General features: G+C 39.8%; 1 protein-coding gene across 2 annotated transcripts in view; it reads right to left on the bottom strand.

Moving 5' to 3' along the window:
* Positions 1-2,203, bottom strand: part of LOC140736935 (fizzy-related protein homolog) — a 52,697-nt gene extending 50,494 nt beyond the window's left edge. For both annotated transcript variants that reach the window (XM_073062982.1, XM_073062981.1), the window contains exon 1: positions 2,027-2,203. The gene's annotated coding sequence lies outside the window, so the exon portion shown is untranslated. The remainder of the gene's footprint in view (positions 1-2,026) is intronic.
* Between the last annotated feature and the right edge of the window lie 13,481 nt (positions 2,204-15,684).

The following is a 15,684-nucleotide window of genomic DNA, read 5'->3' as shown; positions in this document are numbered from 1 at the left end:
CATACTAGGTCTTCATTCTGTCGAATGCAGGAGAGTGAAGGCAGATTTAAAGGACATCCGACAGGCAACCCTTTCACGCAGAGGGTGATGAGCTGCCAGGGCAAGTGTTTGAGGTAGCATCACTTAGGAAGCACTTGGATAGGTACGTACAGGGATGGTCCTTGGAGGGAGTTGGACCAAAAACAGAAGATGAGGAATAGCTGAGCGGGTACGGTGGTCGGTTGGGTCAGCGGCCTTGTGTCCGTGCTCCACAAGAGGAAATCTGGTAAACAAGGGCAGAGTAGCACCAAGGATCGTTTTAAACTGAATTAATAATAGCAACACCACACCAAAATGAGGGGTGTGGATGGGGAGGAAGATAAAGATCACATCAAAGTTCTATCTAAAGTAATCAAAGACATTCTATTCTTCTTCTAGCAATCCTCTCTGCCCCCTAAATGAGACCATTGGCTGAGCCTACAGCACTACAAATGCCTCAGCTCAGAGGCAGCAATTCATGCAATGTATTAGGAGCCATAAAGGCGGCAGAACTGTTCAATTCAGGGCCATACCCAACCCCACGCCACACTCCAATGATGCCAGAGGAGCCAAAAACAAGCTTTGCCTACCCAGCTCTTGTTGTGTGCAAAGGCCAGCTGTATGGTTTCTAATATTGTGACTGTTGTATTAAGTCTTCCTTCTGCTGTCTAGTAATCACAACAACATAAAGTCAAGCAGTAAGAAAGCTCGAGTCTAATGCTATCTAATTAGACAAATAAATGCTCTGTTCACTGGGCTCACATGCCACTATGGGCAACTTGTCTCTATAATCTAACCAGTCTAAAGAAAACTCTCAGCTCCTCACTCTTTCACTATATTCTGCCCTTTTCTCATCTCACCTTCATGTTCTTATCAGTTTTATTTCCTGATTCTCACTATTTTTATGTTATTGAAATTCGAGTAATTAATAGTGTAAGCTCTCACCAATCATCTCCAACAAATGTCTAAAATGGAAAACATTTTACAATTGGGACTTCCATAATATTAAAAAAAACTCTACAGGTATTTGCAAACATATCCAGTATACTATTTTCATTCAAAATTTCTATTTCTATAAAGATAGAAATGGAAATTTCTATCATAAACAATGGTAAACAATACATAATTTTAATCCTGTATTCAGCAGTACGGTGCAATGGTATAGTTATCTTAAAGTTAAAAAAAACTCTAAAAAGCACTCATCAATACTGTATTTCACAATTCAATTAAACACCCACAGAATAATAATATAAACAGATGAAATACAATAAGTCGACGTCAAAGACTGAACGGAAATCCGGCTATAAATGGAATTGAAAATATCAATAAATGATAGCCGGTGTCCCAAACGCGAGACGTAATCATCTTATTTTCTAAACTCCAAGAAAATATATCTCCTTCTGAAATACCGGCAAATCAAATACCCGATGGTAAAGGATGTTCGTTTTTAGCTCAAAGCTCACACATATGATTCCCGAGTCTTCAGCTAGCCGGTCCAAACCATTCGAAAAAGTTCCCAGCACTCACGGAAAGTGTTGTGTTACGACTATTAACTATACACACCAAATTTAAAGGACCGTAAGTACGCACACATATTCGAAAATAGATTCGAAGACAAGTCTACCTTGCCAGAGAATAAAACGATTACAAGTCAAATATGTTGCGAGGTTTTAATTAAAGTTGTTTTGGGGGAATAAAAATCACAAGTATAATTTTCGAGTACATGGTGGGAGAAGGCCGCCCTGCTAGCAACAAACCTGGTAACCAAGCAGTTGTGTCAATTTCACACCACAACAAAATCCAAAACATTCTAAATTGGAACGTTTTGTCTCAAAAATGACCGACACGAATTCTCTGGGAGCATAATGGAAACATTACAACGAAATGTATCAACATTCAGCAGCTAAAAATCTCGATCATGTCTCTCGACTTTTGTTGCCCCGAAGCGCCGATTACTATTGATGCAGAGTTGTCACGGAAGACTTCTCTGCATTCGAGGCTTGATTACCTTTTCATCGTACTGGCAAAATCATATGCTCCTTCGTTGCGGAATGCTTATAGAGATCTGTGGCAGATAACCTCATTCAAGATGACAGAACTGAAAAAAAATCCTTCGCGTCCCATTCAGCCTGTTTATATAGAATCCCTACTCAATATGGCTCCGTGGCAAGAAAGTGCACAGCACTATGGGAATGGCTACCATAAAAGGGAGTGCTGTATTTCATTACAGACTAATACTCTATGAGTAAGATATATCCCATTGTGTATGAATGTATTTTTGTAATCACCTGCACCAACTTACAGGATATATTTATCGTTTTAAATGCACACCGTTTCTTAACGGTATGCTTAATCTCCCTGCTGGTAATAACGAGTAGTGTAGTTTGGAATAAGGAGGCAAGTTCAGTCAATTAAAGGCGAGAAAACAGAAGAAATTATGTAACGTCACCTAAACTCTGATGTTTGTGAATTCTCAATAAACAAAATTGTCCGAAAATAAGCTAAACTTTCACACTTATCAGATCATCTTTGATTTCAGAAGAACTGTGTGTAATTCTCGTTATGATATCCTGCACAGGCTGTAAGGTGTTTTAAAATATTGCAAACAAGTAAGGATATCCTGAATATTTTTTGTTGAAAATAAGATAATTTCAAATATTTTTTAATAATTTTATTTGAAATAAGTAATTGTATTTTATCTGCCAAATCAATTCAATGGTGGTAACAATCTCTGAATTGTATTATAATACAAACCAATTGGTTGGATTCGTGGAATGATATACTAGGCAATGGAAAAGGAGATTGCTATGGTTTTAGTGGAGGATGGGTGAAGTGGTATTGGCAGTGGGCCAGAGGAAGAGCAAGATTGTGAGAGTATGGGCTTTTTACCAGAAGGAAGAGAATTAATGGGAAATGAGAAGGGGCGAAGGAAGATTCATGGAAAGATATGGGCAGGGAACAGAAGGATTGGCAAAAGAGTAAGGAAAAGAGGAAAATGATAAAGGAGAATGGAAATAGTAAAAAGGTTTGGATTGAGGGGTGTGGAAGAAAGGAAGTGGATGGGTGAAGGGATGGGGAAGATAAAGAATGGGTTAAAGGAGTAGGCAGGGAAGGTTAGGAGAAAGGAAGAGGTGCTTGAGAAGAGGAAGGGGAGAGGACTAAGGGAAGATGAGGGAGCACTGAGCAGAAGTGAGAGGAAAGAGAAAAAGGCAGTATAAGGCAGAGGAAGGGAGATGGTTAAGGCAAAGAACGTTCAAAGATAAGAAGGGCGTGGCATTGAGGAGTGACATGGCAAGAGCTGAGAAGCAGAGTTAAATGAGGAAATGAGGGAGGGGTTGGGATGGGGAAATGAGGAAGGGGTTAGGAAGGGGGTTGGGATGGGGAAATGAGGAAGGGGTTAGGAAGGGGGTTGGGATGGGGAGTGGAAGGAGAATGGTGTACAGATGAGGGAAAAGTAGAACTGCAGGTGCTGAAATTTGAAACAAGAAATTATGGAAGAACTCAGCCAGTCAAGCAGCATGTAGAAACAGAAACTATGAAACATTTCTGGTTATTGACCCTTTCCCTAATTTACTTCAGCTGCAGGTCCTGATGAGATAACTATTAAGCTCTTGAAACCACTCACTAGTTTAAAGATGCTATACAAATGTAAATGTAAATACAAATGTTGATCTGCAAAGTTATAAGAAGGTTATATACTGAGTTTGGTGATGCTTGTTGTGCTCCATGCTAATTCATTTACTGAATGCCAAAAGGATGAATGCAAACATTGATTCCAGTTGTAGGAAGCATAAATGAAAGTGCCCACACACTTTATGCTCAATCTTCACTTGTAGCTTGTCCATGCTGAACCCAGTGACAGTTGTTAATTCGACAGTGCATCCGGAGAATGTTATAAACACTAAAGCAGGAAACTCAGAGCTGACAGTCATTGCAATTTATGTCAACGACATCAATCAGAACTGAGTAGCTGCATTTCAGAAACATGCAGAAAGTTTAAGAATATTCAGACTGAGCAGCTTTGGATTAAGAAGAACAGGCATAACTGACTTCTCTTTCATCATGGTGTCAAAATATTCATAAATCCTGATTAGATACCAAAATAGCTAAAATCAAAACATTTAGAAACTCCATAAAACAATTAACCAGTCAATATCCCTGAAAGTCATTCTGAGATATTTATCAAGTCAAGTCAAGTCAACTTTTATTGTCATTTCGACCATAACTGCTGGTACAGTACATAGTAAAAATGAGACGACGTTTTTCAGGACCATGGTGTTACATGACACAGTACAAAACACTAGACTGAACTACGTAATAAAAAACAACACAGAGAAAGCTACACTAGACTACAGACCTATACTGGACTGCATAAAGTGCACAAAAACAGTGCAGGCATTACAATATATAATAAACAGGACAGTAGAGCAAGGTGTCAGTCCAGGCTTCGGGCATTGAGTAGTCTGATAGCTTGGGGGAAGAAACTGTTACATAGTCTGGTTGTGAGAGCCCGAATGCTTCGCAGCCTTTTCCCAGACGGCAGGAGGGAGAAGAGATTGTATGAGGGATGCGTGGGGTCCTTCATAATGCTGTTTCCTTTGCGGATGCAGCGTGTAGTGTAAATGTCCGTGATGGCAGGAAGAGAGATGATCTTCTCAGCTGACCTCACTATCCACTGCAGGGTCTTGCAATCCGAGATGGTGCAATTTCTGAACCAGGCAGTGATGCAGCTGCTCAGGATGCTCTCAATACAACCCCTGTAGAATGTGATGAGGATGGGGGGTGGGAGATGGACTTTCCTCAGGCTTTGCAAAAAGTAGAGACGCTGCTGGGCTTTCTTTGCTATGGAGCTGGTGTTGAGGGACCAGGTGAGATTCTCTGCCAGGTGAACACCAAGAAATTTGGTGCTCTTTACGATCTCTACCGAGGAGCCGTCGATGTTCAGCGGGGAGTGGTTGCTCCGTGCCCTCCTGAAGTCAACAACCATCTCTTTTGTTTTGTTCACATTAAGAGACAGGTTGTTGGCTCTGCACCAGTCTGTTAGCCGCTGCACCTCCTCTCTGTAAGCTGACTCGTCATTCTTGCTGATGAGACCCACCACGGTCGTGTCATCGGCGAACTTGATGATATGGTTCGAGCTGTGTGTCGCAGCACAGTCGTGGGTCAGCAGAATGAACAGCAGTGGACTGAGCACGCAACCCTGGGGAGCCCCCGTGCTCAGTGTGATGGTGTTGGAGATGTTGCTCCCGATCCAGACTGACTGAGGTCTCCCAGTCAGGAAGTCTAGGATCCAGTTGCAGAGGGAGGTGTTCAGGCCCAGTAGGCTCAGCTTTCCAATCAATTTATGATAGAGTTAGCAGTTTAAATAAAATACATGCTAACTTTGTAACTATTAATAAATCTGACAACAATATGAAGGCACTAATGACTATTTCCATTGAAAACTGTAAAAGAAACCATTCATCCAATACACCCAGTTCAGTTATTCAATAAAGTCGTGGCTGATCTGTAACCTAATTTCATCCATCCAACATAGCCACGTATGCCTTGCTGCAAGCTATGACATTGTCCATGGGTTTATCCAAAAGTTTAACACCATTCGTTCTAGAATTCAGCATTAAATTAGCAACATTCTTCAGTCTTCACCTATCCAAAAACTCTGCTTTGCAAATTATTCTTATGTCAGCTACTTCCTTAATGGTATACACACATACAGGCTTGGTGCGTCCTCACAAAAAGAGTGTTAGATCAGTCAGTTTATTATTTTTTTAGACATACAACGTGGGACAGGCCCTTCAAGCTGCACCGCCCAACAACCCCGATTTAATCCTAGCCTAATCATGGGACAATTTACAACGACCAATTAACCTACCAAGTGGTAGTTACTGGTCAGTGGGAGAAAACTGGAAGAGCCAGAGAAAGGCCATGCTTTGCATGGGAAGGACGTAAAAACTCCTTACAGATTACGCCTGAAGTGAACTCCAAACTCCAAATGCAATAGTGTTGTGCTAACCACTACACTACTGTGGTGCCCACTTTTCTCCGATGTTTTATTTAAAAAAAATTTTAATTGAATTTTCAAATAGTTACAGAAGGAAAAAAATTATCAACCCCTCCCCCCTAACATAACCCTGTAGAAAGAGAAAAAAAAGAGAGAAAGAATGCCTGGATATCGGAAGATCCCCACATGATCCATGGAGTTCATAATAGCTTTAGTATATATATCTATTTCTTTCCCCAAATAACCAATAATTTTATCTTCAGAGCACCTATATATTTAATCCTATCTTTTGTAAATAAGGGCGTCAAATTTTCAGAAATATTTCATATTTATCTCTTAAATTATAAGTAACTTTTTCAAGTGGAATGCAGCTAAAAGCTATAGTTATTTTCATTTTCTTAATGTATGTTAAAATTCTTTTTCTTTTCACCGGTCCATTAAGCCCATTAACATTAAAACTTAAAAAATTCAGTAAATTAATCATTATTTTTAACAGGGTTACTCCAGTCTATAGTAATACCTAACTTTTCAACTTTTATAGTACCTTGGGGAATCTTTTTAAAATTCTCCGTGTTGCTATGTGTCTCCCTCCCCTTGATTGTCCAGGCAAAGAAAGATTAAAAAAAAACAGATTATAAAGAAAAAAAAACAAAATACCCCCCTACTAATGTTGTGAATAAAAAAAACACATTACCCCCCTCCGTTGTACGGGACATGGCAATCGCCATGATTACACACGTGAATCCCGTAGCAATCGATCCGAAGTTCCCCCAGCTCCCCCGTAACATATATATACTTTTTTAAGAGAAGAAAAAATAGTATCACTACTCTCGATTAATATTTCTCAAATTTTTACCTTTCTCCCCCTGTATCATATAATTAAGAATATATTTAAATATTCTTCTGTCCTTAAACATCCATCAACTCCATTCACTGTCCGTCTTCATCTTTAATCCGTTTCACTTTTAAATCTTTGGCTGTGGTTAGCAAATATTTGGGAGTTCTTGTGCAAATTCTTTCGCATCCTGATAATCAGTAAAAGATCTTTTTCCGTCATCCAAAAAACTTATCAGGGTTGCCGGGTGGCGCAATATAAATTTATAACCCTTTTCCCATAAAACTTTTTTCGCTGGGTTAAATTCCTTCTTTCTCTTCAAAAGGTCATAACTTATATCAGGATAGAAAAGAACTGTTTTCCCTTCTATCATCAATGGCCCATTTCTCTTTCTGGCACGTTGGGCAGCCGTCTTCAGGGTCTTTTCTTTATCTTGATATCTTAAGCATTTTATCAAGATTGATCATGGGTTTTGATCAACTTGAAGTCTTGACCTTAAGGCTCTGTGAGCCCTTTCAATTTCAATTTCTCTTCATCTTCGTCTGATTTATCCAGAGAATCTGATTCCACCTCATATTCACTTTCACTTTCAGTTCCGATCATAGCTGAGATTTGTAGTTTGGGTTGCTCGTGTTTGTGCATGCCCCTTCCTTCACGCATGCGCAATTCCTGTTGCTCTTTTTTTTGGAAACGGTTGATGTTGCCGCAGTTTCCTGTTCTGTATCGCCGGAGGTAAAATGCACTTGAGCCCGAGGCTCTTTTGTGGCGGCCGGCCTTGATTCTTTTCCAACTTGTGTTGTCTTCAAAGTAGTAGTTTTCTTCTGCTTCTGTTTAGGAGACATATCTTAAGACAATCCTGAGTAGTTTATAAGTAATTTTTAAAAAGTATTTACTAATTTTTCTTCACTTAAACATTATTTCACTGGTTTTTTACGGGACAGCTGGATTTCCACGTCTTGATCCTACATCATCACGTGACGTCCCCCCCCCCCCCCGATGTTTTTATTGTGAAAACATAGGCTGCAATTGAATAAGTGACTTGGCCTATTCAGAATCAGAATCAGCTTGAATATCACTGGCATATGTTATGATTTTTTTTGTGGTAGCAGTACATTGCTGTACATAATAATAAAAATATAAATTACAATTAGTATATATACTAAAAGCATTAAATAAGTCTGAATCAGAATCAGATTTATTATCACCGGCACATGTGAAATTTATTAACTTTACAGCAGCAGTAGAATGAAATACATGATAAATAAATATACAGAAAAAATGACTATTAAATAGGGAAGTTAAAATAAGTAATGCAAAAAAAAAAGGAAATAAAAACAAGTAGTGATGTAGTGTTCATGTGTCCAATGTCCATTTAGAAATTGAATGGCTGAGGGCAAGAATCTGTTCCCGAATCACTGAGTATGTGCCTTCAGGCTTCAGTACTTCTTTCCCGATGGTAACAATGTGAAGAGGGTGTGTTTTGGGTGGTGGGAATGATTAATGATGGATACTGCCTTCCTTAGATACCGCTCTTTGAAGACGTCTTGGAACCTATGGAGGCTAGTACCATGATGGAGCTGAGTAATTGTACAAGTTTCTGCAACTTATTTTGATCTTGTGCAGCACCCCCTCCCAATACCAGACAGTGATGCAGCCAGTCAAAATGCTCTCCACAGTACACTTGCAGAAGATTTTGAGTGTTTTAGTTGACAAACTAAATCTCCTCAAATCCCTTTCTTTATAACTGCATCAATAAGTTGCGTCCATGGTTGTGTGACTAGGCACAGCTCAAATGCCATCCATAAATTTGCTGATGATACAGCCATTGTTGGCAGAAGTTCAGATGGTGGTGAAAGGGTGCACATGATTGAGATATACCAGTTAGTTTTGTGGTGTTGCAGCAACAACCTTGCACTCAACGTCAACAAGTCCAAATAGCTGATTGTGAACTTCAGGAAGGGCAAGATGAGGATGCACAAACCAATCCTCATAGAGGGATCAGAAGTGGTGAGAATGAGCAATTTCAAGTTCCTGGGTGTCAATATCTGAGTACTGCAAAAAAGAGGAAAAATAGTGAGGTAGTGTTTATGTCCATTCAGAAATCTGATGGTGGAGAGGAAGAAGCTGCTCCTGATGTGTTGAGCATGTGTTTTAAGGCTTCTGTACCTCCCCTTGATGGTAGCAATGAGAAGAGGGCATGTCCTGGCTGATGGGGGTCCTTAATGATGGATGCCACCTTTTTCAGGCATTGCCTTTTTAAGGTGTCCGTGATGCTGGGAAGTCTTTGCTCGTGGTGGATCTGGCTGAGTTTACAACTCTCTGCAGCTTCTTCCGATCCTATGCAGTGGCCCTTTCATAGCAGACAGTGATGCAACCAGTTGGAATGCTCTGCACAGTAGATATTTGCGAGAGTCCTTGGTGACATACCAAGTTACCTTAAACTCCACGTGAAACATTGCCACCGTTATGCCTTCTTTGTAACTGCATCACTATGTTGGGCCCAGGATCGATTTTCAGAGATGTTGACACCCAGGAACTTGAAATTGCTCACCCTTTCCAGTTCTGATCCCTCGATGAGGACTGGTGCACATTCCTTTCACTTCCCCTTCCTGAAGTACACAATCAATTCCTTGGTCTTACTGAAGTTAAGTGCAAGATTGTTTATAATGTATTTTGAACTGAAAGGGCTGTTTTCTTTGTGCAGCTGGCTACATAAACAAATGCTTCTACTTGGGAAACATGGGAAGAAAACAGAAAATCTGTTCCATAACTCATAGAAATATACTATAATTATATTTAACCAACAATTCAAGTTCATCTTTGAGAGTATTCGATAGCTTGTATAAATATGGTTTCTCTATGCGATACATGTTTAGCAATATGCTTCTGTAACCAGCTTGTTTCATGCTGAAACTTTCCATTTTCTCACTGGTTTTCTAATTAACAATGAATTGCTCTTCCATTCCACATCGTTCAACAGCACCAATTGCACTTGTATTGCTCCTTTAAAAAGAAAACATACAAAGATTCCACACAAAAGAATAATCAGACAAAAGTAGATGGCAAGATAAAAGAAAAGTTAGCAAATGCCAAGAGCATTTACTAATAAACCTACAGAAGAGAGGAAGGTGGAAGCAGAGATTTCCTGTGTGTGGAGCCTCATCTCAATGTGTGTGTGGGTTTCCAAGTCCCATTTTGCTCTGCAATTGAACTATTGCTCAGTCAGCTTATTCTTCAAATTATTATTTATTAATCACCCAATTTGAGCCAACCACTTGTATTCATATAAAAATTTCTCTATAATTAACAATGAATTACCTCATTTTTATTCATGAGGTAACAGTGATGCATTGATGTATTTCCTCAATATTACTTAGCTCTCACAAGAAAAAGCTTGTCCCATGTACATTGGAACATCCTTAGCATACAGTGAATTGTGTGTTGGCATCAGATCAAATCAGCAAAGATTGTGCTGGGTAGCCTGCATGTATCAATATGCTTCTGGTGCCAACATAGCATGCCCACAATCCTCTAATCCTGACCGCAGGTCTTTGGAATTTGAGAGGAAATCAAGAGCACTTGAAGGAAACCCATCTGGTCATGGGGAGAACCCCCAATGTCAGGAACTGATCCCGGATTGGTGATTGTTGGTGTTCTGACAGCATTATGCTAACCACTACACCATCATACCACCCGATATTTAATTCAAACTAAAAGTCACTGAAAACTTCCAAATGATTTCAACTGCCAATCTTATATAATTACAATAGCCTGGGGTACAAAGTTAAACATTACTCAGACCAAACTTAACTAACCAGGACCTACTAGGGTTAGAAAAGAACAGTTGTTCTTTTACAACACATCACTTCTACAAAAATAAGCAAACTTGCTCTTTTATCTCTCCAAGTAACTACAAGTCCACAGCACAAGTGCAACATACTTTGGCAGGCTTACCCAGAAAGATGACAAGAACTGACTTGTGAAATAGCAATGACTCATACTGGCAAAGTTGCAGGGTCCTTAACGAAGACACAGAGAACTTCACCTTAAGGTACACCATGTAGCTACATATGAAGTACTCCAAAGAGAATGTGGTATGTGAGTGAAGAATTTTTAGTGAGGGAGGTTTTGGACAAAGTGTTCCAAACCTGAAGATTTTCCTCAGAGTGGATATCTACTTTTAGGGCACAAGCAAGAGAAAATCTGCAAGTGCTGGAAATCCGAGCAACACACACAAAATGCTAGAGGAACTTAGCAAGCCAGGCAGCATTTTGTGTGTGTTGTACCTACTTTTAGGGAATTTGAAGGATATCTGAAGCTGATGAACCAGGTCCAAAGTGAGAGGAAAAGAATGTCTACGTTGGTCCTCACTCTAGGATATGTCTTCCCATTCCAATGGGCCAAGGAGCAAATGCAGATAAATTAATCTATTAAATTAATATAATTTAGCCTACTTGTCCCAGTTGTCATTATGCTCACATTCCTGAGAAGATACAAATACAGGACAGAAAAGATCACAGGCATTGAAGACATGTATGATATCTGGGACAATAAAATAATTATCAAGATGAAACTGAGGGCACACGAAGATGGAAATATCATCTACCTCATAATTTTCATGCGGCTTGGTAAACTAGAGACAATATAAATGCATTGAACCTATGAAAATCTAGGCACAAACAAAACTTTGTAATCTTCTAAGACGCAGGATGGAGTACCATCTGTCACCGAATTACCAGAAAGTCAAATGCTGCAACTTGAATAGGTATGTGGATTACTTCTACAAAGCCTCCCAAAAACACATTTGCTACCCTCCCTAGACAGCAAGATAAAAGGAAACACAAAAGAAGAGCAGCAATCATAGCTACTCCAAAACAGAACTCAAGCCTCTGCCACTACCCTGCTGAGAGGTATCTCAATGAACAGGAGAGTGTGAGACACTGACAGCACAGAGGAATGTACATTACCCACGGGCATCACTAGAATATGTACAGCAAAACAGTGCCTAGGACAAGGTGGTTGACACGGAAGAAAGAGAAAACCTCACAGATTCAAAGGAATCTGAGTTCAATCACAAACAAAAGAAATTTTGGAGATGTTGGAAATCCAAGCAACAAAATGCTGGAGGATCTCAGCAGGCCAGGCAGCACCTGTGGAAGATTACAGTTGATGCTTTGGGCTGAGACCCTTCAGTAGGACCCTACTGAAGGGTCTCAGCATGAAATGTTGACTGTACTCTTTTTCATAGATGCTGCCTGGACTACTGAGTTCCTCCAACATTTTGTGTGTGCAAACTGAATTTAAGGTGTCAAGGCAGTAGCAGGTGCCCGGATACCCCAAATAGACAGGACTAATCTCTCCTCTAATGAAGATTTGCACGGAGGAAAACACTCTTGCAATGTGTATATCATGGATCTTCAGTGCACAGAGGGTAGTGAATCTCTCCCTCCAAGGTGGTGTTGGTGAGATCATTAGAAATGTTGAGGGTGAAGATAGAACAATATTTGAAGGATCAAGGAATTGAGCTTTATGGGGAATTAGCATCGAGCAGAGAAGAACTGAGGCCAGCACAAGTAAGTCATGATCATATCAAACTGAAGGACTGGCTTGAGGGGCCGTGGCTTCCTCCTGCTTCAGTTTTCTTGTGTCCTTGTGCAACGTAGCCCAGATCCACGACATGTGGGATATTGGCCTCCTTTAGTCAGAAAATAATCTACAATATAAAGGAAATAATGCTGATAGTATAAAACCTTGGTTGGACCTCAGCAGGAAAGCTGCCTGCAGTTCTGGTCACTAGGTATGGCACTGACAAGGGTACAGAAGAGATTTACCAGGATATTGCCTTGGTTGAAGCATTTCCTTAGAAGGCTACTGGAGAATCTAAGTCTGTTCTCCTTGGATGTACTGCAAACCCAGAAGCCACAGAAAATTACCTGGTCAGGTTCATTCCAGGATAAACTAACTACCCTTTTCAGATCCAATCACTCAGGATCAATCCACTGATATCACACCAGTGTTCTCTGATCATTGATGGCTCAAGTTATCTGCAGGAAGATTAAAAGGCCATCAGGAGAAAATGGAAGTTGAACATGAAACAAGTAAAACTGGGGAATTTGATGAGTGCTTTAATTTCCCAATCTATTACTGAGATGCATTAGGATGAACATCACAATTCTTCACTCACAAATGCGTTTAGAAATGAAATCCAGAAGGAAATGTGCCCACTACAGATTGAGGCATAATCTTTCTTCTTCCAAAAGGTTTTCACAGAAATCCTTCAGACAGTGCAAGGTAATTTTGTAACATAGCCTTTCAGAATTTACTTTACTCGGAGTCAAGGTTTTAGTTGAACAAAAATGGAATAATCTGCCTCGCAACTCAGTAGGTTGTCTAGGTTGGTGGAAACAACATTGCTTCTTCTCATAGATGCTGCCTGGCCTGCTGTGTTCCACCAGCTTTTTGGGTGTTGCTTAAACTATACACTACTTTGCTTTTAATGGGCAACATCACCTTTCTCTACATGTAGTAAACAGAGTGGGAGGAAACCCTACCCACTGGAAACACACCTCACTTAATATAAATCACAGGATTCTGTCCACTCAAGCAAAGACTGCCCTGGTGATTCACTGGGATCAAATATCTGCTTCCATGTGGGACAATGGAGTAGACACTTGGTCAGCTTGATCAGAGGATCTTTGACAGAATATTGTCCAAGAAACTAATGGATATGCTTTCCAAAATGGGCTTAGTAAGAAATTCATAATTGAATATGACAGCTCTACACAGACATCAGGAGCACAGTTCTACTTAAATGGGAAACAAAGCTTCCCAATCAAATCTGAACAAATCACATGTCCTATTGGTTGTCTAGACTCTCAGGTAGGATATTGAATATAAAAGGGGTGATGAACCCAGGCAGTTAACCCCTGTTGTCATCTTTCTGTCAGATTCACAATTGGTCTGCAACTGCTGAGGAACTATGGCCATTGCAAACTGGTCACTGGTTCCAGAGATAATGGCAGCAAGAGCAAGGCCATGTTCTATGCCATCTGGTCTAATTTCTGTTTCACCTCTTTCTGCTGTTCTGTCCAATTATTTAAAGTGCCAAGGAACATGACTATGGCATATACAAGGTTGGAGTGTTTGGCCAGGATAAAGCAGAAAATGGTACTGTGGGAACGGTACTCCCTCCCAGTTGGTCATGTTTTTATTGTGTTCTTTATGCTTATTGTGTTTTCTATTGCTGCATGCATCCACAATAACAATCATTTCATTCTCTTTTACAATCAGGTAGGGTAGGATGACAATAAACAATCTTGAATGTTGGGATATAAGATGCTCGCACTGTTTCTAAATCCTGTGTAGCTGTACTTCATTTCTGGCTGCCATGCTGCAGCAGTAATCAGTTTTTTTTTCTTTGGAGAAAGAAGATAGATTGTGCTTATACAGAGGCAATGAATAAAATTCCTGCAAATGACTGAGAAATCCACTCAACATGGTCTTCTACCTTTGCGTGTGGCTGTGTCAAACTATGTAAAGATCATGGGTAATCCAAGTCCAATTATCACTAGATGCTTTAGTACTATTACTGTTCTTAAGGATGGGGCTGGAACTTTCCAGTCAGTTGGACCATATTACACTTCCTTCCCCTTATTGAAAGGCCACGATAGTTTTTTAAAAATATACTGAATGTTTTCATGATCCTGCAAGATGATGGTCAAAACTGACTGCAAATAAACAGCAGAACCTTGTTTGATTGGTGGTAGTAGGACTCTGCTTGTCAGATTATTCATGCATTGTGAGAGTATTTTCACCACATGGTACACTCAGGTCAACTTTGCTTGAGACTTGCATCCAAACTGGAATGTTCACTTTCCAGGATCTGGTAGGAAATGCAGTGGTTTTTGTCAAGGTTCATCTCAAACTGTGGAACAATGGGATTTGCTCCATCAGACCCACTCTGATCTTCCAGTACCAAAGAGTTGATCACTGTTACAGATTGACACATTTCAAAGTCCAGAGCTTCATGCTAATTTACACACACAGTCTGTGTAGGTAACACAAGTGCTCTAAGGGGAAAGACCAGTTTAAGACCCCTCACCACTGCACACAGGGGTCTGAATAAGCATAAGAGCACATGTAAAAAAAATTGGTATCAGGCTGATGTAAAGAGCATAAGTGGAATGTCATCTAGAGTATGGGGCTATACTGTATATATCTGCAAATTCAGAAAAATTATTTTTGGGAAAACATCTTTGCTTAGAGATCCAGATTCAAACATAAACTTTGGTACTTTCACAACTCTCAAATTCACCACACTTGACACAAAGACATGATCCTCTAAAATTACCAGTAAGTCATTGGCTAAACCAAATTTCCTTTCCATTTAGATTAACTGACTTAATCACATGGGGAAAATGTCATGTGTTAACAGTTGGGAGAGTTTTAATGAAGTTAAAAACCAGCAAGCTGATTTTGCCACAGCATCACAAAAACCCCTCTAAAAATTAATAGAACAGCAAAGCATAATTTACATTCACTCCTGTTTAGGAGTATTACCTTCTGTGCCATAAGAATTGTTTCAATATTATTTTTTCCTGCACTGCAATTTCTTACCTTTCTAATAGCACTTCCAGAACTTTTAATAATTAGCATAAAGACTTAGCTTTCTGTCAAGAACTTAGTTAGGAAAAAAGTTCCCTCTTTTTGTCTTGAGAATAGAAATTAAAACCACTAATATCCTATGACCTGAATAGTCACCTCAAGATGACACCACCATCATGGATACTGTTCTTGTTCAATCTAATAGATGCATAAATTGTGGAATTAT

This window comes from Hemitrygon akajei, chromosome 12, assembly GCF_048418815.1.
Source record: "Hemitrygon akajei chromosome 12, sHemAka1.3, whole genome shotgun sequence".
Lineage (NCBI taxonomy): Eukaryota > Metazoa > Chordata > Chondrichthyes > Myliobatiformes > Dasyatidae > Hemitrygon > Hemitrygon akajei.
This window is presented reverse-complemented; position numbering and strand designations above follow the sequence as displayed.